General features: G+C 46.8%; 41 non-coding genes and 6 pseudogenes across 41 annotated transcripts; all 47 read right to left on the bottom strand.

Annotated features, from left to right (window-relative positions):
* Positions 1 to 325: 325 nt before the first annotated feature.
* Positions 326 to 444, bottom strand: LOC148797781 (5S ribosomal RNA). Its single transcript, XR_016074826.1, has one exon. It is a non-coding gene; the product is annotated as a 5S ribosomal RNA (ribosomal RNA).
* Positions 445 to 798: 354 nt separating this feature from the next.
* Positions 799 to 917, bottom strand: LOC148797782 (5S ribosomal RNA). Its single transcript, XR_016074439.1, has one exon. It is a non-coding gene; the product is annotated as a 5S ribosomal RNA (ribosomal RNA).
* A 355-nt stretch (positions 918 to 1,272) lies between these two features.
* On the bottom strand, positions 1,273 to 1,391 carry LOC148797783 (5S ribosomal RNA). The gene has a single exon (XR_016069855.1). It is a non-coding gene; the product is annotated as a 5S ribosomal RNA (ribosomal RNA).
* Positions 1,392 to 1,745: 354 nt separating this feature from the next.
* On the bottom strand, positions 1,746 to 1,864 carry LOC148797784 (5S ribosomal RNA). Its single transcript, XR_016068903.1, has one exon. It is a non-coding gene; the product is annotated as a 5S ribosomal RNA (ribosomal RNA).
* Positions 1,865 to 2,219: 355 nt separating this feature from the next.
* On the bottom strand, positions 2,220 to 2,338 carry LOC148797785 (5S ribosomal RNA). The gene has a single exon (XR_016070640.1). It is a non-coding gene; the product is annotated as a 5S ribosomal RNA (ribosomal RNA).
* A 355-nt stretch (positions 2,339 to 2,693) lies between these two features.
* Positions 2,694 to 2,812, bottom strand: LOC148797786 (5S ribosomal RNA; annotated as a pseudogene).
* Positions 2,813 to 3,166: 354 nt separating this feature from the next.
* LOC148797787 (5S ribosomal RNA) lies at positions 3,167 to 3,285 on the bottom strand. The gene has a single exon (XR_016069638.1). It is a non-coding gene; the product is annotated as a 5S ribosomal RNA (ribosomal RNA).
* Positions 3,286 to 3,639: 354 nt separating this feature from the next.
* Positions 3,640 to 3,758, bottom strand: LOC148797788 (5S ribosomal RNA). Its single transcript, XR_016069028.1, has one exon. It is a non-coding gene; the product is annotated as a 5S ribosomal RNA (ribosomal RNA).
* A 355-nt stretch (positions 3,759 to 4,113) lies between these two features.
* Positions 4,114 to 4,232, bottom strand: LOC148797789 (5S ribosomal RNA). Its single transcript, XR_016069856.1, has one exon. It is a non-coding gene; the product is annotated as a 5S ribosomal RNA (ribosomal RNA).
* Positions 4,233 to 4,586: 354 nt separating this feature from the next.
* LOC148797790 (5S ribosomal RNA) lies at positions 4,587 to 4,705 on the bottom strand. Its single transcript, XR_016070050.1, has one exon. It is a non-coding gene; the product is annotated as a 5S ribosomal RNA (ribosomal RNA).
* A 345-nt stretch (positions 4,706 to 5,050) lies between these two features.
* LOC148797791 (5S ribosomal RNA) lies at positions 5,051 to 5,169 on the bottom strand. The gene has a single exon (XR_016074196.1). It is a non-coding gene; the product is annotated as a 5S ribosomal RNA (ribosomal RNA).
* A 355-nt stretch (positions 5,170 to 5,524) lies between these two features.
* LOC148797792 (5S ribosomal RNA) lies at positions 5,525 to 5,643 on the bottom strand. The gene has a single exon (XR_016069176.1). It is a non-coding gene; the product is annotated as a 5S ribosomal RNA (ribosomal RNA).
* Positions 5,644 to 5,997: 354 nt separating this feature from the next.
* On the bottom strand, positions 5,998 to 6,116 carry LOC148797793 (5S ribosomal RNA). Its single transcript, XR_016069542.1, has one exon. It is a non-coding gene; the product is annotated as a 5S ribosomal RNA (ribosomal RNA).
* A 356-nt stretch (positions 6,117 to 6,472) lies between these two features.
* Positions 6,473 to 6,591, bottom strand: LOC148797794 (5S ribosomal RNA). The gene has a single exon (XR_016074197.1). It is a non-coding gene; the product is annotated as a 5S ribosomal RNA (ribosomal RNA).
* A 354-nt stretch (positions 6,592 to 6,945) lies between these two features.
* LOC148797795 (5S ribosomal RNA) lies at positions 6,946 to 7,064 on the bottom strand. The gene has a single exon (XR_016068938.1). It is a non-coding gene; the product is annotated as a 5S ribosomal RNA (ribosomal RNA).
* A 356-nt stretch (positions 7,065 to 7,420) lies between these two features.
* Positions 7,421 to 7,539, bottom strand: LOC148797796 (5S ribosomal RNA). The gene has a single exon (XR_016069838.1). It is a non-coding gene; the product is annotated as a 5S ribosomal RNA (ribosomal RNA).
* A 355-nt stretch (positions 7,540 to 7,894) lies between these two features.
* LOC148797797 (5S ribosomal RNA) lies at positions 7,895 to 8,013 on the bottom strand. The gene has a single exon (XR_016068941.1). It is a non-coding gene; the product is annotated as a 5S ribosomal RNA (ribosomal RNA).
* A 355-nt stretch (positions 8,014 to 8,368) lies between these two features.
* Positions 8,369 to 8,487, bottom strand: LOC148797798 (5S ribosomal RNA). Its single transcript, XR_016074198.1, has one exon. It is a non-coding gene; the product is annotated as a 5S ribosomal RNA (ribosomal RNA).
* Positions 8,488 to 8,842: 355 nt separating this feature from the next.
* On the bottom strand, positions 8,843 to 8,961 carry LOC148797799 (5S ribosomal RNA; annotated as a pseudogene).
* A 354-nt stretch (positions 8,962 to 9,315) lies between these two features.
* Positions 9,316 to 9,434, bottom strand: LOC148797800 (5S ribosomal RNA). Its single transcript, XR_016068905.1, has one exon. It is a non-coding gene; the product is annotated as a 5S ribosomal RNA (ribosomal RNA).
* A 355-nt stretch (positions 9,435 to 9,789) lies between these two features.
* On the bottom strand, positions 9,790 to 9,908 carry LOC148797801 (5S ribosomal RNA; annotated as a pseudogene).
* A 355-nt stretch (positions 9,909 to 10,263) lies between these two features.
* LOC148797802 (5S ribosomal RNA) lies at positions 10,264 to 10,382 on the bottom strand. Its single transcript, XR_016069394.1, has one exon. It is a non-coding gene; the product is annotated as a 5S ribosomal RNA (ribosomal RNA).
* A 355-nt stretch (positions 10,383 to 10,737) lies between these two features.
* On the bottom strand, positions 10,738 to 10,856 carry LOC148797803 (5S ribosomal RNA; annotated as a pseudogene).
* Positions 10,857 to 11,210: 354 nt separating this feature from the next.
* LOC148797804 (5S ribosomal RNA) lies at positions 11,211 to 11,329 on the bottom strand. Its single transcript, XR_016068906.1, has one exon. It is a non-coding gene; the product is annotated as a 5S ribosomal RNA (ribosomal RNA).
* Positions 11,330 to 11,684: 355 nt separating this feature from the next.
* On the bottom strand, positions 11,685 to 11,803 carry LOC148797805 (5S ribosomal RNA). Its single transcript, XR_016070642.1, has one exon. It is a non-coding gene; the product is annotated as a 5S ribosomal RNA (ribosomal RNA).
* Positions 11,804 to 12,158: 355 nt separating this feature from the next.
* Positions 12,159 to 12,277, bottom strand: LOC148797806 (5S ribosomal RNA). Its single transcript, XR_016070239.1, has one exon. It is a non-coding gene; the product is annotated as a 5S ribosomal RNA (ribosomal RNA).
* A 354-nt stretch (positions 12,278 to 12,631) lies between these two features.
* On the bottom strand, positions 12,632 to 12,750 carry LOC148797807 (5S ribosomal RNA). Its single transcript, XR_016074837.1, has one exon. It is a non-coding gene; the product is annotated as a 5S ribosomal RNA (ribosomal RNA).
* A 354-nt stretch (positions 12,751 to 13,104) lies between these two features.
* LOC148797808 (5S ribosomal RNA) lies at positions 13,105 to 13,223 on the bottom strand. Its single transcript, XR_016074440.1, has one exon. It is a non-coding gene; the product is annotated as a 5S ribosomal RNA (ribosomal RNA).
* A 355-nt stretch (positions 13,224 to 13,578) lies between these two features.
* LOC148797809 (5S ribosomal RNA) lies at positions 13,579 to 13,697 on the bottom strand. Its single transcript, XR_016069857.1, has one exon. It is a non-coding gene; the product is annotated as a 5S ribosomal RNA (ribosomal RNA).
* Positions 13,698 to 14,051: 354 nt separating this feature from the next.
* On the bottom strand, positions 14,052 to 14,170 carry LOC148797810 (5S ribosomal RNA). Its single transcript, XR_016068907.1, has one exon. It is a non-coding gene; the product is annotated as a 5S ribosomal RNA (ribosomal RNA).
* Positions 14,171 to 14,525: 355 nt separating this feature from the next.
* Positions 14,526 to 14,644, bottom strand: LOC148797811 (5S ribosomal RNA). Its single transcript, XR_016070643.1, has one exon. It is a non-coding gene; the product is annotated as a 5S ribosomal RNA (ribosomal RNA).
* A 355-nt stretch (positions 14,645 to 14,999) lies between these two features.
* LOC148797812 (5S ribosomal RNA) lies at positions 15,000 to 15,118 on the bottom strand (annotated as a pseudogene).
* A 354-nt stretch (positions 15,119 to 15,472) lies between these two features.
* Positions 15,473 to 15,591, bottom strand: LOC148797813 (5S ribosomal RNA). Its single transcript, XR_016072217.1, has one exon. It is a non-coding gene; the product is annotated as a 5S ribosomal RNA (ribosomal RNA).
* A 354-nt stretch (positions 15,592 to 15,945) lies between these two features.
* LOC148797814 (5S ribosomal RNA) lies at positions 15,946 to 16,064 on the bottom strand. The gene has a single exon (XR_016069029.1). It is a non-coding gene; the product is annotated as a 5S ribosomal RNA (ribosomal RNA).
* Positions 16,065 to 16,419: 355 nt separating this feature from the next.
* Positions 16,420 to 16,538, bottom strand: LOC148797815 (5S ribosomal RNA). Its single transcript, XR_016069858.1, has one exon. It is a non-coding gene; the product is annotated as a 5S ribosomal RNA (ribosomal RNA).
* Positions 16,539 to 16,892: 354 nt separating this feature from the next.
* On the bottom strand, positions 16,893 to 17,011 carry LOC148797816 (5S ribosomal RNA). The gene has a single exon (XR_016070063.1). It is a non-coding gene; the product is annotated as a 5S ribosomal RNA (ribosomal RNA).
* Positions 17,012 to 17,367: 356 nt separating this feature from the next.
* Positions 17,368 to 17,486, bottom strand: LOC148797817 (5S ribosomal RNA). Its single transcript, XR_016075726.1, has one exon. It is a non-coding gene; the product is annotated as a 5S ribosomal RNA (ribosomal RNA).
* A 354-nt stretch (positions 17,487 to 17,840) lies between these two features.
* On the bottom strand, positions 17,841 to 17,959 carry LOC148797818 (5S ribosomal RNA). Its single transcript, XR_016074848.1, has one exon. It is a non-coding gene; the product is annotated as a 5S ribosomal RNA (ribosomal RNA).
* A 356-nt stretch (positions 17,960 to 18,315) lies between these two features.
* LOC148797819 (5S ribosomal RNA) lies at positions 18,316 to 18,434 on the bottom strand. The gene has a single exon (XR_016074200.1). It is a non-coding gene; the product is annotated as a 5S ribosomal RNA (ribosomal RNA).
* Positions 18,435 to 18,788: 354 nt separating this feature from the next.
* LOC148797820 (5S ribosomal RNA) lies at positions 18,789 to 18,907 on the bottom strand. Its single transcript, XR_016074859.1, has one exon. It is a non-coding gene; the product is annotated as a 5S ribosomal RNA (ribosomal RNA).
* A 354-nt stretch (positions 18,908 to 19,261) lies between these two features.
* LOC148797821 (5S ribosomal RNA) lies at positions 19,262 to 19,380 on the bottom strand. Its single transcript, XR_016074441.1, has one exon. It is a non-coding gene; the product is annotated as a 5S ribosomal RNA (ribosomal RNA).
* A 355-nt stretch (positions 19,381 to 19,735) lies between these two features.
* On the bottom strand, positions 19,736 to 19,854 carry LOC148797822 (5S ribosomal RNA). The gene has a single exon (XR_016069860.1). It is a non-coding gene; the product is annotated as a 5S ribosomal RNA (ribosomal RNA).
* A 354-nt stretch (positions 19,855 to 20,208) lies between these two features.
* LOC148797823 (5S ribosomal RNA) lies at positions 20,209 to 20,327 on the bottom strand. Its single transcript, XR_016074870.1, has one exon. It is a non-coding gene; the product is annotated as a 5S ribosomal RNA (ribosomal RNA).
* A 344-nt stretch (positions 20,328 to 20,671) lies between these two features.
* On the bottom strand, positions 20,672 to 20,790 carry LOC148797824 (5S ribosomal RNA). Its single transcript, XR_016074201.1, has one exon. It is a non-coding gene; the product is annotated as a 5S ribosomal RNA (ribosomal RNA).
* Positions 20,791 to 21,145: 355 nt separating this feature from the next.
* Positions 21,146 to 21,264, bottom strand: LOC148797825 (5S ribosomal RNA; annotated as a pseudogene).
* A 354-nt stretch (positions 21,265 to 21,618) lies between these two features.
* LOC148797826 (5S ribosomal RNA) lies at positions 21,619 to 21,737 on the bottom strand. Its single transcript, XR_016074882.1, has one exon. It is a non-coding gene; the product is annotated as a 5S ribosomal RNA (ribosomal RNA).
* Positions 21,738 to 22,091: 354 nt separating this feature from the next.
* On the bottom strand, positions 22,092 to 22,210 carry LOC148797827 (5S ribosomal RNA). Its single transcript, XR_016074442.1, has one exon. It is a non-coding gene; the product is annotated as a 5S ribosomal RNA (ribosomal RNA).
* Positions 22,211 to 22,319: the final 109 nt, after the last annotated feature.

The following is a 22,319-nucleotide window of genomic DNA, read 5'->3' on the forward strand; positions in this document are numbered from 1 at the left end:
GCACTATCTTGCTCCCCTCCATTAATTGTTTTAGATTTGAAAAAACTGTGTATGCAGCCTTCCTCCCTTGGTAACCGTGCACAAGCTCCTACGTGAGCAGAGTGTTTGCATTTCAGATCTGCCGCACCCCCGGATAGATGCAATTCTATCGCGGGGCCCACAATGCATGACGAATGCCGAAAGCCCGGTTCTTGCATCGTTGCCATTCAGTAATGACGATCGTGCCGCAAATGGTCCGAGTATCCGACGCATTGTTTCCAGTTGTCTCCCAGAAACAACAAATGGAATTTGCAAATACAAATCAAAATAAAATATTAATAAAATTGGGGTGCAACACGAGGACTTCCCAGGAGGTCACCCATCCTAGTACTACTCTCGCCCAAGCACGCTTAACTTCGGAGTTCTGATGGGATCCGGTGCATTAGTGCTGGTATGATCGCACCCGTTTAATTCATGCTCGCTTAGATCTTTATGCACTATCTTGCTCCCCTCCATTAATTGTTTTAGACTTGAAAAAACTGTGTATGCAGCCTTCCTCCCTTGGTAACCGTGCACAAGCTCTTACGTGAGCAGAGTGTTTGCTTTTTAGATCTGCCGCACCCCCGGATAGATGCAATACTATCGCGGGGCCCACAATGCATGACGAATGCCGAAAGCCCGGTTCTTGCATCGTTGCCATTCAGTAATGACGATCGTGCCGCAAATGGTCCGAGTATCCGACGCATTGTTTCCAGTTGTCTCCCAGAAACAACAAATGGAATTTGCAAATACAAATCAAAATAAAATATTAATAAAATTGGGGTGCAACACGAGGACTTCCCAGGAGGTCACCCTTCCTAGTACTACTCTCGCCCAAGCACGCTTAACTTCAGAGTTCTGATGAGATCCGGTGCATTAGTGCTGGTATGATCGCACCCGTTTAATTCATGCTCGCTTAGATCTTTGTGCACTATCTTGCTCCCCTCCATTAATTGTTTTAGACTTGAAAAAACTGTGTATGCAGCCTTCCTCCCTTGGTAACCGTGCAGAAGCTCCTACGTGAGCAGAGTGTTTGCTTTTCAGATCTGTCGCACCCCCGGATAGATGCAATATTATCGCGGGGCCCACAATGCACGACGAATGCCAAAAGCCCGGTTTTTGCACGGTTCTCATACAGTAATGACGATTGTGCCGCAAATGGTCCGAGTATCCGGCGCGTTGTTTGCGTTTGTCTCGCCGAAACGACAAATGAAATTTGCAAATACGATATCGAAATAAAATATTAATAAAATTGGGGTGAAACACAAGGACTTCCCAGGAGGTCACCCATCCTAATACTACTCTCGCCCAAGCACACTTAACTTCGGAGTTCTGATGGGATCCGGTGCATTAGTGCTGGTATGATCGCACCCGTTTAATTCATGCTCGCTTAGATCTTTAGGCACTATCTTGCTCCCCTCCATTAATTGTTTTAGACTTGAAAAAACTGTGTATGCAGCCTTCCTCCCTTGGTAACCGTGCACAAGCTCCTACATGAGCAGAGTGTTTGTATTTCAGTTCTGCCGCACCCCCGGATAGATGCAATACTATCGCGGGGCCCACAATGCATGACGAATGCCGAAAGCCCGGTTCTTGCATCGTTGCCATTCAGTAATGACGATCGTGCCGCAAATGGTCCGAGTATTCGACGCATTGTTTCCAGTTGTCTCCCAGAAACAACAAATGGAATTTGCAAATACAAATCAAAATAAAATATTAATAAAATTGGGGTGCAACACGAGGACTTCCCAGGAGGTCACCCTTCCTAGTACTACTCTCGCCCAAGAACGCTTAACTTCGGAGTTCTGATGAGATCCGGTGCCTTAGTGCTGGTATGATCGCACCCGTTTAATTCATGCTCGCTTAGATCTTTGTGCACTATCTTGCTCCCCTCCATTAATTGTTTTAGATTTGAAAAAACTGTGTATGCAGCCTTCCTCCCTTGGTAACCGTGCACAAGCTCCTACGTGAGCAGAGTGTTTGCTTTTCAGATCTGTCGCACCCCCGGATAGATGCAATACTATCGCGGGGCCCACAATGCACGACGAATGCCAAAAGCCCGGTTTTTTCACGGTTCCCATTCAGTAATGACAATCGTGCCGCAAATGGTCCGAGTATCCGGCGCGTTGTTTGCGTTTGTCTCGCCGAAACGACAAATGGAATTTGCAAATACGATATCGAAATAAAATATTAATAAAATTGGGGTGCAACACGAGGACTTCCCAGGAGGTCACCCATCCTAGGACTACTCCCTCCCATGCACACTTAACTTCGGAGTTCTGATGGGATCCGGTGCATTAGTGCTGGTATAATCGCACCCGTTTAATTCATGCTCGCTTAGATCTTTGTGCACTATCTTGCTCCCCTCCATTAATTGTTTTAGATTTGAAAAAACTGTGTATGCAGCCTTCCTCCCTTGGTAACCGTGCACAAGCTCCTACGTGAGCAGAGTGTTTGCTTTTCAGTTCTGTCGCACCCCCGGATAGATGCAATACTATCGCGGGGCCCACAATGCACGACGAATGCCGAAAGCCCGGTTCTTGCATCGTTGCCATTCAGTAATGACGATCGTGCCGCAAATGGTCCGAGTATCCGGCGCGTTGTTTGCGTTTGTCTCGCCGAAACGACAAATGGAATTTGCAAATACGATATCGAAAAAAAATATTAATAAAATTGGGGTGCAACACGAGGACTTCCCAGGAGGTCACCCATCCTAGGACTACTCCCGCCCATGCACACTTAACTTCAGAGTTCTGAAGGGATCCGATGCATTAGTGCTGGTATGATCGCACCCGTTTAATTCATGCTCGCTTAGATCTTTATGCACTATCTTGCTCCCCTCCATTAATTGTTTTAGATTTGAAAAAACTGTGTATGCAGCCTTCCTCCCTTGGTAACCGTGCACAAGCTCCTACGTGAGCAGAGTGTTTGCATTTCAGATCTGCCGCACCCCCGGATAGATGCAATTCTATCGCGGGGCCCACAATGCATGACGAATGCCGAAAGCCCGGTTCTTGCATCGTTGCCATTCAGTAATGACGATCGTGCCGCAAATGGTCCGAGTATCCGACGCATTGTTTCCAGTTGTCTCCCAGAAACAACAAATGGAATTTGCAAATACAAATCAAAATAAAATATTAATAAAATTGGGGTGCAACACGAGGACTTCCCAGGAGGTCACCCATCCTAGTACTACTCTCGCCCAAGCACGCTTAACTTTGGAGTTCTGATGGTATCCGGTGCATTAGTGCTGGTATGATCACACCCGTTTAATTCATGCTCGCTTAGATCTTTATGCACTATCTTGCTCCCCTCCATTAATTGTTTTAGACTTGAAAAAACTGTGTATGCAGCCTTCCTCCCTTGGTAACCGTGCACAAGCTCTTACGTGAGCAGAGTGTTTGCTTTTTAGATCTGCCGCACCCCCGGATAGATGCAATACTATCGCGGGGCCCACAATGCATGACGAATGCCGAAAGCCCGGTTCTTGCATCGTTGCCATTCAGTAATGACGATCGTGCCGCAAATGGTCCGAGTATCCGACGCATTGTTTCCAGTTGTCTCCCAGAAACAACAAATGGAATTTGCAAATACAAATCAAAATAAAATATTAATAAAATTGGGGTGCAACACGAGGACTTCCCAGGAGGTCACCCTTCCTAGTACTACTCTCGCCCAAGCACGCTTAACTTCAGAGTTCTGATGAAATCCGGTGCATTAGTGCTGGTATGATCGCACCCGTTTAATTCATGCTCGCTTAGATCTTTGTGCACTATCTTGCTCCCCTCCATTAATTGTTTTAGACTTGAAAAAACTGTGTATGCAGCCTTCCTCCCTTGGTAACCGTGCAGAAGCTCCTACGTGAGCAGAGTGTTTGCTTTTCAGATCTGTCGCACCCCCGGATAGATGCAATATTATCGCGGGGCCCACAATGCACGACGAATGCCAAAAGCCCGGTTTTTGCACGGTTCTCATACAGTAATGACGATTGTGCCGCAAATGGTCCGAGTATCCGGCGCGTTGTTTGCGTTTGTCTCGCCGAAACGACAAATGGAATTTGCAAATACGATATCGAAATAAAATATTAATAAAATTGGGGTGAAACACAAGGACTTCCCAGGAGGTCACCCATCCTAATACTACTCTCGCCCAAGCACACTTAACTTCGGAGTTCTGATGGGATCCGGTGCATTAGTGCTGGTATGATCGCACCCGTTTAATTCATGCTCGCTTAGATCTTTATGCACTATCTTGCTCCCCTCCATTAATTGTTTTAGACATGAAAAAACTGTGTATGCAGCCTTCCTCCCTTGGTAACCGTGCACAAGCTCCTACATGAGCAGAGTGTTTGTATTTCAGTTCTGCCGCACCCCCGGATAGATGCAATACTATCGCGGGGCCCACAATGCATGACGAATGCCGAAAGCCCGGTTCTTGCATCGTTGCCATTCAGTAATGACGATCGTGCCGCAAATGGTCCGAGTATTCGACGCATTGTTTCCAGTTGTCTCCCAGAAACAACAAATGGAATTTGCAAATACAAATCAAAATAAAATATTAATAAAATTGGGGTGCAACACGAGGCTTTCCCAGGAGGTCACCCATCCTAGTACTACTCTCGCCCAAGCACGCTTAACTTCGGAGTTCTGATGGGATCCGGTGCATTAGTGCTGGTATGATCGCACCCGTTTAATTCATGCTCGCTTAGATCTTTATGCACTATCTTGCTCCCCTCCATTAATTGTTTTAGACTTGAAAAAAACTGTGTTTGCAGCCTTCCTCCCTTGGTAACCGTGCACAAGCTCTTACGTGAGCAGAGTGTTTGCTTTTTAGATCTGCCGCACCCCCGGATAGATGCAATACTATCGCGGGGCCAACAATGCACGACGAATGCCAAAAGCCCGGTTTTTGCACGGTTCTCATTCAGTAATGACGATTGTGCCGCAAATGGTCCGAGTATCCGGCGCGTTGTTTGCGTTTGTCTCGCCGAAACGACAAATGGAATTTGCAAATACGATATCGAAATAAAATTGGGGTGCAACACGAGGACTTCCCAGGAGGTCACCCATCCTAGGACTACTCCCGCCCATGCACACTTAACTTCGGAGTTCTGATGGGATCCGGTGCATTAGTGCTGGTATGATCGCACCCGTTTAATTCATGCTCGCTTAGATCTTTTTGCACTATCTTGCTCCCCTCCATTAATTGTTTTAGACTTGAAAAAACTGTGTATGCAGCCTTCCTCCCTTGGTAACCGTGCACAAGCTCCTACGTGAGCAGAGTGTTTGCTTTTCAGATCTGCCGCACCCCCGGATAGATGCAATACTATCGCGGGGCCCACAATGCACGACGAATGCCAAAAGCCCGGTTTTTGCACGGTTCCCATTCAGTAATGACGATCGTGCCGCAAATGGTCCGAGTATCCGGCGTGTTGTTTGAGTTTGTCTCGCCGAAACGACAAATGGAATTTGCAAATACGATATCGAAATAAAATATTAATAAAATTGGGGTGCAACACGAGGACTTCCCAGGAGGTCACCCATCCTAGGACTACTCCCGCCCAAGCACGCTTAACTTCGGAGTTCTGATGGGATACGGTGCATTAGTGCTGGTATGATCGCACCCGTTTAATTCATGCTCGCTTAGATCTTTATGCACTATCTTGCTCCCCTCCATTAATTGTTTTAGACTTGAAAAAACTGTGTATGCAGCCTTCCTCCCTTGGTAACCGTCCACAAGCTCTTACGTGAGCAGAGTGTTTGCTTTTTAGATCTGCCGCACCCCCGGATAGATGCAATACTATCGCGGGGCCCACAATGCATGACGAATGCCGAAAGCCCGGTTCTTGCATCGTTGCCATTCAGTAATGACGATCGTGCCGCAAATGGTCCGAGTATCCGACGCATTGTTTCCAGTTGTCTCCCAGAAACAACAAATGGAATTTGCAAATACAAATCAAAATAAAATATTAATAAAATTGGGGTGCAACACGAGGACTTCCCAAGAGGTCACCCATCCAAGTACTACTCTCGCCCAAGCACGCTTAACTTCGGAGTTCTGATGGGATCCGGTGCATTAGTGCTGGTATGATCGCACCCGTTTAATTCATGCTCGCTTAGATCTTTATGCACTATCTTGCTCCCCTCCATTAATTGTTTTAGACTTGAAAAAAACTGTGTATGCAGCCTTCCTCCCTTGGTAACCGTGCACAAGCTCTTACGTGAGCAGAGTGTTTGCTTTTTAGATCTGCCGCACCCCCGGATAGATGCAATACTATCGCGGGGCCCACAATGCACGACGAATGCCAAAAGCCCGGTTTTTTCACGGTTCCCATTCAGTAATGACAATCGTACCGCAAGTGGTCCGAATATCCGGCGCGTTGTTTGCGTTTGTCTCGCCGAAACGACAAATGGAATTTGCAAATACGATATCGAAATAAAATATTAATAAAATTGGGGTGCAACACGAGGACTTCCCAGGAGGTCACCCATCCTAGGACTACTCCCGCCCATGCACACTTAACTTCGGAGTTCTGATGGGATCCGGTGCATTAGTGCTGGTATGATCGCACCCGTTTAATTCATGCTCGCTTAGATCTTTATGCACTATCTTGCTCCCCTCCATTAATTGTTTTAGATTTGAAAAAACTGTGTATGCAGCCTTCCTCCCTTGGTAACCGTGCACAAGCTCCTACGTGAGCAGAGTGTTTGCATTTCAGATCTGCCGCACCCCCGGATAGATGCCATACTATCGCGGGGCCCACAATGCATGACGAATGCCGAAAGCCCGGTTCTTGCATCGTTGCCATTCAGTAATGACGATCGTGCCGCAAATGGTCCGAGTATCCGACGCATTGTTTCCAGTTGTCTCCCAGAAACAACAAATGGAATTTGCAAATACAAATCAAAATAAAATATTAATAAAATTGGGGTGCAACACAAGGACTTCCCAGGAGGTCACCCATCCTAGTACTACTCTCGCCCAAGCACGCTTAACTTCGGAGTTCGGATGGGATCCGGTGCATTAGTGCTGGTATGATCGCACCCGTTTAATTCATGCTCGCTTAGATCTTTATGCACTATCTTGCTCCCCTCCATTAATTGTTTTAGACTTGAAAAAAACTGTGTATGCAGCCTTCCTCCCTTGGTAACCGTGCACAAGCTCTTACGTGAGCAGAGTGTTTGCTTTTTAGATCTGCCGCACCCCCGGATAGATGCAATACTATCGCGGGGCCCACAATGCACGACGAATGCCAAAAGCCCGGTTTTTTCACGGTTCCCATTCAGTAATGACAATCGTGCCGCAAATGGTCCGAGTATCCGGCGCGTTGTTTGCGTTTGTCTCGCCGAAACGACAAATGGAATTTGCAAATACGATATCGAAATAAAATATTAATAAAATTGGGGTGCAACACGAGGACTTCCCAGGAGGTCACCCATCCTAGGACTACTCCCACCCATGCACACTTAACTTCGGAGTTCTGATGGGATCCGGTGCATTAGCGCTGGTATGATCGCACCCGTTTAATTCATGCTCGCTTAGATCTTTGTGCACTATCTTGCTCCCCTCCATTAATTGTTTTAGATTTGAAAAAACTGTGTATGCAGCCTTCCTCCCTTGGTAACCGTGCACAAGCTCCTACGTGAGCAGAGTGTTTGCTTTTCAGATCTGTCGCACCCCCGGATAGATGCAATACTATCGCGGGGCCCACAATGCACGACGAATGCCAAAAGCCCGGTTTTTTCACGGTTCCCATTCAGTAATGACAATCGTGCCGCAAATGGTCCGAGTATCCGGCGCGTTGTTTGCGTTTGTCTCGCCGAAACGACAAATGGAATTTGCAAATACGATATCGAAATAAAATATTAATAAAATTGGGGTGCAACACGAGGACTTCCCAGGAGGTCACCCATCCTAGGACTACTCCCACCCATGCACACTTAACTTCGGAGTTCTGATGGGATCCGGTGCATTAGTGCTGGTATGATCGCACCCGTTTAATTCATGCTCGCTTAGATCTTTGTGCACTATCTTGCTCCCCACCATTAATTGTTTTAGATTTGAAAAAACTGTGTATGCAGCCTTCCTCCCTTGGTAACCGTGCACAAGCTCCTACGTGAGCAGAGTGTTTGCTTTTCAGATCTGTCGCACCCCCGGATAGATGCAATACTATCGCGGGGCCCACAATGCACGACGAATGCCAAAAGCCCGGTTTTTGCACGGTTATCATTCAGTAATGACGATTGTGCCGCAAATGGTCCGAGTATAAGGCGCGTTGTTTGCGTTTGTCTCGCCGAAACGACAAATGGAATTTGCAAATACGATATCGAAAAAAAATATTAATAAAATTGGGGTGCAACACGAGGACTTCCCAGGAGGTCACCCATCCTAGGACTACTCCCGCCCATGCACACTTAACTTCGGAGTTCTGATGGGATCCGGTGCATTAGTGCTGGTATGATCGCACCCGTTTAATTCATGCTCGCTTAGATCTTTATGCACTATCTTGCTCCCCTCCATTAATTGTTTTAGATTTGAAAAAACTGTGTATGCAGCCTTCCTCCCTTGGTAACCGTGCACAAGCTCCTACGTGAGCAGAGTGTTTGCTTTTCAGATCTGCCGCACCCCCGGATAGATGCAATACTATCGCGGGGCCCACAATGCACGACGAATGCCAAAAGCCCGGTTTTTGCACGGTTCCCATTCAGTAATGACGATCGTGCCGCAAATGGTCCGAGTATCCGGCGCGTTGTTTGTGTTTGTCTCGCCGACACGACAAATGGAATTTGCAAATACGATATCGAAATAAAATATTAATAAAATTGGGGTGAAACACAAGGACTTCCCAGGAGGTCACCCATCCTAATACTACTCTCGCCCAAGCACACTTAACTTCGGAGTTCTGATGGGATCCGGTGCATTTGTGCTGGTATGATCGCACAAGTTTAATTCATGCTCGCTTAGATCTTTATGAACTATCTTGCTCCCTTCCATTAATTGTTTTAGATTTGAAAAAAATGTGTATGCAGCCTTCCTCCCTTGGTAACCGTGCACAAGCTCCTACGTGAGCGGAGTGTTTGCTTTTCAGATCTGCCGCACCTCCGGATAGATGCAATACTATCGCGGGGCCCACAATGCACGACGAATGCCGAAAGCCCGGTTCTTGCATCGTTGCCATTTAGTAATGACGATCGTGCCGCAAATGGTCCGAGTATCCGACGCATTGTTTCCAGTTGTCTCCCAGAAACAACAAATGGAATTTGCAAATACAAATCAAAATAAAATATTAATAAAATTGGGGTGCAACACGAGGACTTCCCAGGAGGTCACCCTTCCTAGTACTACTCTCGCCCAAGAACGCTTAACTTCGGAGTTCTGATGAGATCCGGTGCCTTAGTGCTGGTATGATCGCACCCGTTTAATTCATGCTCGCTTAGATCTTTGTGCACTATCTTGCTCCCCTCCATTAATTGTTTTAGATTTGAAAAAACTGTGTATGCAGCCTTCCTCCCTTGGTAACCGTGCACAAGCTCCTACGTGAGCAGAGTGTTTGCTTTTTAGATCTGCCGCACCCCCGGATAGATGCAATACTATCGCGGGGCCCACAATGCACGACGAATGCCAAAAGCCCGGTTTTTTCACGGTTCCCATTCAGTAATGACAATCGTGCCGCAAATGGTCCGAGTATCCGGCGCGTTGTTTGCGTTTGTCTCGCCGAAACGACAAATGGAATTTGCAAATACGATATCGAAATAAAATATTAATAAAATTGGGGTGCAACACGAGGACTTCCCAGGAGGTCACCCATCCTAGGACTACTCCCACCCATGCACACTTAACTTCGGAGTTCTGATTGGATCCGGTGCATTAGTGCTGGTATGATCGCACCCGTTTAATTCATGCTCGCTTAGATCTTTGTGCACTATCTTGCTCCCCTCCATTAATTGTTTTAGATTTGAAAAAACTGTGTATGCAGCCTTCCTCCCTTGGTAACCGTGCACAAGCTCCTACGTGAGCAGAGTGTTTGCTTTTCATATCTGTCGCACCCCCGAATAGATGCAATACTATCGCGGGGCCCACAATGCACGACGAATGCCAAAAGCCCGGTTTTTGCACGGTTATCATTCAGTAATGACGATTGTGCCGCAAATGGTCCGAGTATCCGGCGCGTTGTTTGCGTTTGTCTCGCCGAAACGACAAATGGAATTTGCAAATACGATATCGAAAAAAAATATTAATAAAATTGGGGTGCAACACGAGGACTTCCCAGGAGGTCACCCATCCTAGGACTACTCCCGCCCATGCACACTTAACTTCGGAGTTCTGATGGGATCCGTTGCATTAGTGCTGGTATGATCGCACCCGTTTAATTCATGCTCGCTTAGATCTTTATGCACTATCTTGCTCCCCTCCATTAATTGTTTTAGATTTGAAAAAACTGTGTATGCAGCCTTCCTCCCTTGGTAACCGTGCACAAGCTCCTACGTGAGCAGAGTGTTTGCTTTTCAGATCTGCCGCACCCCCGGATAGATGCAATACTATCGCGGGGCCCACAATGCACGACGAATGCCAAAAGCCCGGTTTTTGCACGGTTCCCATTCAGTAATGACGATCGTGCCGCAAATGGTCCGAGTATCCGGCGCGTTGTTTGTGTTTGTCTCGCCGACACGACAAATGGAATTTGCAAATACGATATCGAAATAAAATATTAATAAAATTGGGGTGAAACACAAGGACTTCCCAGGAGGTCACCCATCCTAATACTACTCTCGCCCAAGCACACTTAACTTCGGAGTTCTGATGGGATCCGGTGCATTTGTGCTGGTATGATCGCACAAGTTTAATTCATGCTCGCTTAGATCTTTATGAACTATCTTGCTCCCTTCCATTAATTGTTTTAGATTTGAAAAAAATGTGTATGCAGCCTTCCTCCCTTGGTAACCGTGCACAAGCTCCTACGTGAGCGGAGTGTTTGCTTTTCAGATCTGCCGCACCTCCGGATAGATGCAATACTATCGCGGGGCCCACAATGCACGACGAATGCCGAAAGCCCGGTTCTTGCATCGTTGCCATTCAGTAATGACGATCGTGCCGCAAATGGTCCGAGTATCCGACGCATTGTTTCCAGTTGTCTCCCAGAAACAACAAATGGAATTTGCAAATACAAATCAAAATAAAATATTAATAAAATTGGGGTGCAACACGAGGACTTCCCAGGAGGTCACCCTTCCTAGTACTACTCTCGCCCAAGAACGCTTAACTTCGGAGTTCTGATGAGATCCGGTGCCTTAGTGCTGGTATGATCGCACCCGTTTAATTCATGCTCGCTTAGATCTTTGTGCACTATCTTGCTCCCCTCCATTAATTGTTTTAGATTTGAAAAAACTGTGTATGCAGCCTTCCTCCCTTGGTAACCGTGCACAAGCTCCTACGTGAGCAGAGTGTTTGCTTTTCAGATCTGTCGCACCCCCGGATAGATGCAATACTATCGCGGGGCCCACAATGCACGACGAATGCCAAAAGCCCGGTTTTTTCACGGTTCCCATTCAGTAATGACAATCGTGCCGCAAATGGTCCGAGTATCCGGCGCGTTGTTTGCGTTTGTCTCGCCGAAACGATAAATGGAATTTGCAAATACGATATCGAAATAAAATATTAATAAAATTGGGGTGCAACACGAGGACTTCCCAGGAGGTCACCCATCCTAGGACTACTCCCTCCCATGCACACTTAACTTCGGAGTTCTGATGGGATCCGGTGCATTAGTGCTGGTATAATCGCACCCGTTTAATTCATGCTCGCTTAGATCTTTGTGCACTATCTTGCTCCCCTCCATTAATTGTTTTAGATTTGAAAAAACTGTGTATGCAGCCTTCCTCCCTTGGTAACCGTGCACAAGCTCCTACGTGAGCAGAGTGATTGCTTTTCAGTTCTGTCGCACCCCCGGATAGATGCAATACTATCGCGGGGCCCACAATGCACGACGAATGCCGAAAGCCCGGTTCTTGCATCGTTGCCATTCAGTAATGACGATCGTGCCGCAAATGGTCCGAGTATCCGGCGCGTTGTTTGCGTTTGTCTCGCCGAAACGACAAATGGAATTTGCAAATACGATATCGAAAAAAAATATTAATAAAATTGGGGTGCAACACGAGGACTTCCCAGGAGGTCACCCATCCTAGGACTACTCCCGCCCATGCACACTTAACTTCAGAGTTCTGATGGGATCCGATGCATTAGTGCTGGTATGATCGCACCCGTTTAATTCATGCTCGCTTAGATCTTTATGCACTATCTTGCTCCCCTCCATTAATTGTTTTAGATTTGAAAAAACTGTGTATGCAGCCTTCCTCCCTTGGTAACCGTGCACAAGCTCCTACGTGAGCAGAGTGTTTGCATTTCAGATCTGCCGCACCCCCGGATAGATGCAATTCTATCGCGGGGCCCACAATGCATGACGAATGCCGAAAGCCCGGTTCTTGCATCGTTGCCATTCAGTAATGACGATCGTGCCGCAAATGGTCCGAGTATCCGACGCATTGTTTCCAGTTGTCTCCCAGAAACAACAAATGGAATTTGCAAATACAAATCAAAATAAAATATTAATAAAATTGGGGTGCAACACGAGGACTTCCCAGGAGGTCACCCATCCTAGTACTACTCTCGCCCAAGCACGCTTAACTTCGGAGTTCTGATGGGATCCGGTGCATTAGTGCTGGTATGATCGCACCCGTTTAATTCATGCTCGCTTAGATCTTTATGCACTATCTTGCTCCCCTCCATTAATTGTTTTAGACTTGAAAAAACTGTGTATGCAGCCTTCCTCCCTTGGTAACCGTGCACAAGCTCTTACGTGAGCAGAGTGTTTGCTTTTTAGATCTGCCGCACCCCCGGATAGATGCAATACTATCGCGGGGCCCACAATGCATGACGAATGCCGAAAGCCCGGTTCTTGCATCGTTGCCATTCAGTAATGACGATCGTGCCGCAAATGGTCCGAGTATCCGACGCATTGTTTCCAGTTGTCTCCCAGAAACAACAAATGGAATTTGCAAATACAAATCAAAATAAAATATTAATAAAATTGGGGTGCAACACGAGGACTTCCCAGGAGGTCACCCTTCCTAGTACTACTCTCGCCCAAGCACGCTTAACTTCAGAGTTCTGATGAGATCCGGTGCATTAGTGCTGGTATGATCGCACCCGTTTAATTCATGCTCGCTTAGATCTTTGTGCACTATCTTGCTCCCCTCCATTAATTGTTTTAGACTTGAAAAAACTGTGTATGCAGCCTTCCTCCCTTGGTAACCGTGCAGAAGCTCCTACGTGAGCAGAGTGTTTGCTTTTCAGATCTGTCGCACCCCCGGATAGATGCAATATTATCGCGGGGCCCACAATGCACGACGAATGCCAAAAGCCCGGTTTTTGCACGGTTCTCATACAGTAATGACGATTGTGCCGCAAATGGTCCGAGTATCCGGCGCGTTGTTTGCGTTTGTCTCGCCGAAACGACAAATGAAATTTGCAAATACGATATCGAAATAAAATATTAATAAAATTGGGGTGAAACACAAGGACTTCCCAGGAGGTCACCCATCCTAATACTACTCTCGCCCAAGCACACTTAACTTCGGAGTTCTGATGGGATCCGGTGCATTAGTGCTGGTATGATCGCACCCGTTTAATTCATGCTCGCTTAGATCTTTAGGCACTATCTTGCTCCCCTCCATTAATTGTTTTAGACTTGAAAAAACTGTGTATGCAGCCTTCCTCCCTTGGTAACCGTGCACAAGCTCCTACATGAGCAGAGTGTTTGTATTTCAGTTCTGCCGCACCCCCGGATAGATGCAATACTATCGCGGGGCCCACAATGCATGACGAATGCCGAAAGCCCGGTTCTTGCATCGTTGCCATTCAGTAATGACGATCGTGCCGCAAATGGTCCGAGTATTCGACGCATTGTTTCCAGTTGTCTCCCAGAAACAACAAATGGAATTTGCAAATACAAATCAAAATAAAATATTAATAAAATTGGGGTGCAACACGAGGACTTCCCAGGAGGTCACCCTTCCTAGTACTACTCTCGCCCAAGAACGCTTAACTTCGGAGTTCTGATGAGATCCGGTGCCTTAGTGCTGGTATGATCGCACCCGTTTAATTCATGCTCGCTTAGATCTTTGTGCACTATCTTGCTCCCCTCCATTAATTGTTTTAGATTTGAAAAAACTGTGTATGCAGCCTTCCTCCCTTGGTAACCGTGCACAAGCTCCTACGTGAGCAGAGTGTTTGCTTTTCAGATCTGTCGCACCCCCGGATAGATGCAATACTATCGCGGGGCCCACAATGCACGACGAATGCCAAAAGCCCGGTTTTTTCACGGTTCCCATTCAGTAATGACAATCGTGCCGCAAATGGTCCGAGTATCCGGCGCGTTGTTTGCGTTTGTCTCGCCGAAACGACAAATGGAATTTGCAAATACGATATCGAAATAAAATATTAATAAAATTGGGGTGCAACACGAGGACTTCCCAGGAGGTCACCCATCCTAGGACTACTCCCTCCCATGCACACTTAACTTCGGAGTTCTGATGGGATCCGGTGCATTAGTGCTGGTATAATCGCACCCGTTTAATTCATGCTCGCTTAGATCTTTGTGCACTATCTTGCTCCCCTCCATTAATTGTTTTAGATTTGAAAAAACTGTGTATGCAGCCTTCCTCCCTTGGTAACCGTGCACAAGCTCCTACGTGAGCAGAGTGTTTGCTTTTCAGTTCTGTCGCACCCCCGGATAGATGCAATACTATCGCGGGGCCCACAATGCACGACGAATGCCGAAAGCCCGGTTCTTGCATCGTTGCCATTCAGTAATGACGATCGTGCCGCAAATGGTCCGAGTATCCGGCGCGTTGTTTGCGTTTGTCTCGCCGAAACGACAAATGGAATTTGCAAATACGATATCGAAAAAAAATATTAATAAAATTGGGGTGCAACACGAGGACTTCCCAGGAGGTCACCCATCCTAGGACTACTCCCGCCCATGCACACTTAACTTCAGAGTTCTGAAGGGATCCGATGCATTAGTGCTGGTATGATCGCACCCGTTTAATTCATGCTCGCTTAGATCTTTATGCACTATCTTGCTCCCCTCCATTAATTGTTTTAGATTTGAAAAAACTGTGTATGCAGCCTTCCTCCCTTGGTAACCGTGCACAAGCTCCTACGTGAGCAGAGTGTTTGCATTTCAGATCTGCCGCACCCCCGGATAGATGCAATTCTATCGCGGGGCCCACAATGCATGACGAATGCCGAAAGCCCGGTTCTTGCATCGTTGCCATTCAGTAATGACGATCGTGCCGCAAATGGTCCGAGTATCCGACGCATTGTTTCCAGTTGTCTCCCAGAAACAACAAATGGAATTTGCAAATACAAATCAAAATAAAATATTAATAAAATTGGGGTGCAACACGAGGACTTCCCAGGAGGTCACCCATCCTAGTACTACTCTCGCCCAAGCACGCTTAACTTTGGAGTTCTGATGGGATCCGGTGCATTAGTGCTGGTATGATCGCACCCGTTTAATTCATGCTCGCTTAGATCTTTATGCACTATCTTGCTCCCCTCCATTAATTGTTTTAGACTTGAAAAAACTGTGTATGCAGCCTTCCTCCCTTGGTAACCGTGCACAAGCTCTTACGTGAGCAGAGTGTTTGCTTTTTAGATCTGCCGCACCCCCGGATAGATGCAATACTATCGCGGGGCCCACAATGCATGACGAATGCCGAAAGCCCGGTTCTTGCATCGTTGCCATTCAGTAATGACGATCGTGCCGCAAATGGTCCGAGTATCCGACGCATTGTTTCCAGTTGTCTCCCAGAAACAACAAATGGAATTTGCAAATACAAATCAAAATAAAATATTAATAAAATTGGGGTGCAACACGAGGACTTCCCAGGAGGTCACCCTTCCTAGTACTACTCTCGCCCAAGCACGCTTAACTTCAGAGTTCTGATGAAATCCGGTGCATTAGTGCTGGTATGATCGCACCCGTTTAATTCATGCTCGCTTAGATCTTTGTGCACTATCTTGCTCCCCTCCATTAATTGTTTTAGACTTGAAAAAACTGTGTATGCAGCCTTCCTCCCTTGGTAACCGTGCAGAAGCTCCTACGTGAGCAGAGTGTTTGCTTTTCAGATCTGTCGCACCCCCGGATAGATGCAATATTATCGCGGGGCCCACAATGCACGACGAATGCCAAAAGCCCGGTTTTTGCACGGTTCTCATACAGTAATGACGATTGTGCCGCAAATGGTCCGAGTATCCGGCGCGTTGTTTGCGTTTGTCTCGCCGAAACGACAAATGGAATTTGCAAATACGATATCGAAATAAAATATTAATAAAATTGGGGTGAAACACAAGGACTTCCCAGGAGGTCACCCATCCTAATACTACTCTCGCCCAAGCACACTTAACTTCGGAGTTCTGATGGGATCCGGTGCATTAGTGCTGGTATGATCGCACCCGTTTAATTCATGCTCGCTTAGATCTTTATGCACTATCTTGCTCCCCTCCATTAATTGTTTTAGACATGAAAAAACTGTGTATGCAGCCTTCCTCCCTTGGTAACCGTGCACAAGCTCCTACATGAGCAGAGTGTTTGTATTTCAGTTCTGCCGCACCCCCGGATAGATGCAATACTATCGCGGGGCCCACAATGCATGACGAATGCCGAAAGCCCGGTTCTTGCATCGTTGCCATTCAGTAATGACGATCGTGCCGCAAATGGTCCGAGTATTCGACGCATTGTTTCCAGTTGTCTCCCAGAAACAACAAATGGAATTTGCAAATACAAATCAAAATAAAATATTAATAAAATTGGGGTGCAACACGAGGCTTTCCCAGGAGGTCACCCATCCTAGTACTACTCTCGCCCAAGCACGCTTAACTTCGGAGTTCTGATGGGATCCGGTGCATTAGTGCTGGTATGATCGCACCCGTTTAATTCATGCTCGCTTAGATCTTTATGCACTATCTTGCTCCCCTCCATTAATTGTTTTAGACTTGAAAAAAACTGTGTTTGCAGCCTTCCTCCCTTGGTAACCGTGCACAAGCTCTTACGTGAGCAGAGTGTTTGCTTTTTAGATCTGCCGCACCCCCGGATAGATGCAATACTATCGCGGGGCCCACAATGCACGACGAATGCCAAAAGCCCGGTTTTTTCACGGTTCCCATTCAGTAATGACAATCGTGCCGCAAATGGTCCGAGTATCCGGCGCGTTGTTTGCGTTTGTCTCGCCGAAACGACAAATGGAATTTGCAAATACGATATCGAAATAAAATATTAATAAAATTGGGGTGCAACACGAGGACTTCCCAGGAGGTCACCCATCCAAGGACTACTCCCGCCCATGCACACTTAACTTCGGAGTTCTGATGGGATCCGGTGCATTAGTGCTAGTATGATCGCACCCGTTTAATTCATGCTCGCTTAGATCTTTATGCACTATCTTGCTCCCCTCCATTAATTGTTTTAGATTTGAAAAAACTGTGTATGCAGCCTTCCTCCCTTGGTAACCGTGCACAAGCTCCTACGTGAGCAGAGTGTTTGCATTTCAGATCTGCCGCACCCCCGGATAGATGCAATACTTTCGCGGGGCCCACAATGCATGACGAATGCCGAAAGCCCGGTTCTTGCATCGTTGCCATTCAGTAATGACGATCGTGCCGCAAATGGTCCGAGTATCCGACGCATTGTTTCCAGTTGTCTCCCAGAAACAACAAATGGAATTTGCAAATACAAATCAAAATAAAATATTAATAAAATTGGGGTGCAACACGAGGACTTCCCAGGAGGTCACCCATCCTAGTACTACTCTCGCCCAAGCACGCTTAACTTCGGAGTTCTGATGGGATCCGGTGCATTAGTGCTGGTATGATCGCACCCGTTTAATTCATGCTCGCTTAGATCTTTATGCACTATCTTGCTCCCCTCCATTAATTGTTTTAGACTTGAAAAAAACTGTGTTTGCAGCCTTCCTCCCTTGGTAACCGTGCACAAGCTCTTACGTGAGCAGAGTGTTTGCTTTTTAGATCTGCCGCACCCCCGGATAGATGCAATACTATCGCGGGGCCCACAATGCACGACGAATGCCAAAAGCCCGGTTTTTTCACGGTTCCCATTCAGTAATGACAATCGTGCCGCAAATGGTCCGAGTATCCGGCGCGTTGTTTGCGTTTGTCTCGCCGAAACGACAAATGGAATTTGCAAATACGATATCGAAATAAAATATTAATAAAATTGGGGTGCAACACGAGGACTTCCCAGGAGGTCACCCATCCTAGGACTACTCCCGCCCATGCACACTTAACTTCGGAGTTCTGATGGGATCCGGTGCATTAGTGCTGGTATGATCGCACCCGTTTAATTCATGCTCGCTTAGATCTTTATGCACTATCTTGCTCCCCTCCATTAATTGTTTTAGATTTGAAAAAACTGTGTATGCAGCCTTCCTCCCTTGGTAACCGTGCACAAGCTCCTACGTGAGCAGAGTGTTTGCATTTCAGATCTGCCGCACCCCCGGATAGATGCAATACTATCGCGGGGCCCACAATGCATGACGAATGCCGAAAGCCCGGTTCTTGCATCGTTGCCATTCAGTAATGACGATCGTGCCGCAAATGGTCCGAGTATCCGACGCATTGTTTCCAGTTGTCTCCCAGAAACAACAAATGGAATTTGCAAATACAAATCAAAATAAAATATTAATAAAATTGGGGTGCAACACGAGGACTTCCCAGGAGGTCACCCATCCTAGTACTACTCTCGCCCAAGCACGCTTAACTTCGGAGTTCTGATGGGATCCGGTGCATTAGTGCTGGTATGATCGCACCCGTTTAATTCATGCTCGCTTAGATCTTTATGCACTATCTTGCTCCCCTCCATTAATTGTTTTAGACTTGAAAAAACTGTGTATGCAGCCTTCCTCCCTTGGTAACCGTGCACAAGCTCTTACGTGAGCAGAGTGTTTGCTTTTTAGATCTGCCGCACCCCCGGATAGATGCAATACTATCGCGGGGCCCACAATGCATGACGAATGCCGAAAGCCCGGTTCTTGCATCGTTGCCATTCAGTAATGACGATCGTGCCGCAAATGGTCCGAGTATCCGACGCATTGTTTCCAGTTGTCTCCCAGAAACAACAAATGGAATTTGCAAATACAAATCAAAATAAAATATTAATAAAATTGGGGTGCAACACGAGGACTTCCCAGGAGGTCACCCTTCCTAGTACTACTCTCGCCCAAGCACGCTTAACTTCAGAGTTCTGATGAGATCCGGTGCATTAGTGCTGGTATGATCGCACCCGTTTAATTCATGCTCGCTTAGATCTTTGTGCACTATCTTGCTCCCCTCCATTAATTGTTTTAGACTTGAAAAAACTGTGTATGCAGCCTTCCTCCCTTGGTAACCGTGCACAAGCTCCTACGTGAGCAGAGTGTTTGCTTTTCAGATCTGTCGCACCCCCGGATAGATGCAATATTATCGCGGGGCCCACAATGCACGACGAATGCCAAAAGCCCGGTTTTTGCACGGTTCTCATACAGTAATGACGATTGTGCCGCAAATGGTCCGAGTATCCGGCGCGTTGTTTGCGTTTGTCTCGCCGAAACGACAAATGGAATTTGCAAATACGATATCGAAATAAAATATTAATAAAATTGGGGTGAAACACAAGGACTTCCCAGGAGGTCACCCATCCTAATACTACTCTCGCCCAAGCACACTTAACTTCGGAGTTCTGATGGGATCCGGTGCATTAGTGCTGGTATGATCGCACCCGTTTAATTCATGCTCGCTTAGATCTTTATGCACTATCTTGCTCCCCTCCATTAATTGTTTTAGACTTGAAAAAACTGTGTATGCAGCCTTCCTCCCTTGGTAACCGTGCACAAGCTCCTACGTGAGCAGAGTGTTTGTATTTCAGTTCTGCCGCACCCCCGGATAGATGCAATACTATCGCGGGGCCCACAATGCATGACGAATGCCGAAAGCCCGGTTCTTGCATCGTTGCCATTCAGTAATGACGATCGTGCCGCAAATGGTCCGAGTATCCGACGCATTGTTTCCAGTTGTCTCCCAGAAACAACAAATGGAATTTGCAAATACAAATCAAAATAAAATATTAATAAAATTGGGGTGCAACACGAGGACTTCCCAGGAGGTCACCCATCCTAGTACTACTCTCGCCCAAGCACGCTTAACTTCGGAGTTCTGATGGGATCCGGTGCATTAGTGCTGGTATGATCGCACCCGTTTAATTCATGCTCGCTTAGATCTTTATGCACTATCTTGCTCCCCTCCATTAATTGTTTTAGACTTGAAAAAACTGTGTATGCAGCCTTCCTCCCTTGGTAACCGTGCACAAGCTCTTACGTGAGCAGAGTGTTTGCTTTTTAGATCTGCCGCACCCCCGGATAGATGCAATACTATCGCGGGGCCAACAATGCACGACGAATGCCAAAAGCCCGGTTTTTGCACGGTTCTCATTCAGTAATGACGATTGTGCCGCAAATGGTCCGAGTATCCGGCGCGTTGTTTGCGTTTGTCTCGCCGAAACGACAAATGGAATTTGCAAATACGATATCGAAATAAAATTGGGGTGCAACACGAGGACTTCCCAGGAGGTCACCCATCCTAGGACTACTCCCGCCCATGCACACTTAACTTCGGAGTTCTGATGGGATCCGGTGCATTAGTGCTGGTATGATCGCACCCGTTTAATTCATGCTCGCTTAGATCTTTATGCACTATCTTGCTCCCCTCCATTAATTGTTTTAGACTTGAAAAAACTGTGTATGCAGCCTTCCTCCCTTGGTAACCGTGCACAAGCTCCTACGTGAGCAGAGTGTTTGCTTTTCAGATCTGCCGCACCCCCGGATAGATGCAATACTATCGCGGGGCCCACAATGCACGACGAATGCCAAAAGCCCGGTTTTTGCACGGTTCCCATTCAGTAATGACGATCGTGCCGCAAATGGTCCGAGTATCCGGCGTGTTGTTTGAGTTTGTCTCGCCGAAACGACAAATGGAATTTGCAAATACGATATCGAAATAAAATATTAATAAAATTGGGGTGCAACACGAGGACTTCCCAGGAGGTCACCCATCCTAGGACTACTCCCGCCCATGCACACTTAACTTCAGAGTTCTGATGGGATCCGATGCATTAGTGCTGGTATGATCGCACGCGTTTAATTCATGCTCGCTTAGATCTTTATGCACTATCTTGCTCCCCTCCATTAATTGTTTTAGATTTGAAAAAACTGTGTATGCAGCCTTCCTCCCTTGGTAACCGTGCACAAGCTCCTACGTGAGCAGAGTGTTTGCATTTCAGATCTGCCGCACCCCCGGATAGATGCAATTCTATCGCGGGGCCCACAATGCATGACGAATGCCGAAAGCCCGGTTCTTGCATCGTTGCCATTCAGTAATGACGATCGTGCCGCAAATGGTCCGAGTATCCGACGCATTGTTTCCAGTTGTCTCCCAGAAACAACAAATGGAATTTGCAAATACAAATCAAAATAAAATATTAATAAAATTGGGGTGCAACACGAGGACTTCCCAGGAGGTCACCCATCCTAGTACTACTCTCGCCCAAGCACGCTTAACTTCGGAGTTCTGATGGGATCCGGTGCATTAGTGCTGGTATGATCGCACCCGTTTAATTCATGCTCGCTTAGATCTTTATGCACTATCTTGCTCCCCTCCATTAATTGTTTTAGACTTGAAAAAACTGTGTATGCAGCCTTCCTCCCTTGGTAACCGTGCACAAGCTCTTACGTGAGCAGAGTGTTTGCTTTTTAGATCTGCCGCACCCCCGGATAGATGCAATACTATCGCGGGGCCCACAATGCATGACGAATGCCGAAAGCCCGGTTCTTGCATCGTTGCCATTCAGTAATGACGATCGTGCCGCAAATGGTCCGAGTATCCGACGCATTGTTTCCAGTTGTCTCCCAGAAACAACAAATGGAATTTGCAAATACAAATCAAAATAAAATATTAATAAAATTGGGGTGCAACACGAGGACTTCCCAGGAGGTCACCCTTCCTAGTACTACTCTCGCCCAAGCACGCTTAACTTCAGAGTTCTGATGAGATCCGGTGCATTAGTGCTGGTATGATCGCACCCGTTTAATTCATGCTCGCTTAGATCTTTGTGCACTATCTTGCTCCCCTCCATTAATTGTTTTAGACTTGAAAAAACTGTGTATGCAGCCTTCCTCCCTTGGTAACCGTGC

Source organism: Nelumbo nucifera, chromosome 4, assembly GCF_055504915.1.
Source record: "Nelumbo nucifera cultivar China Antique chromosome 4, China Antique-T2T, whole genome shotgun sequence".
Lineage (NCBI taxonomy): Eukaryota > Viridiplantae > Streptophyta > Magnoliopsida > Proteales > Nelumbonaceae > Nelumbo > Nelumbo nucifera.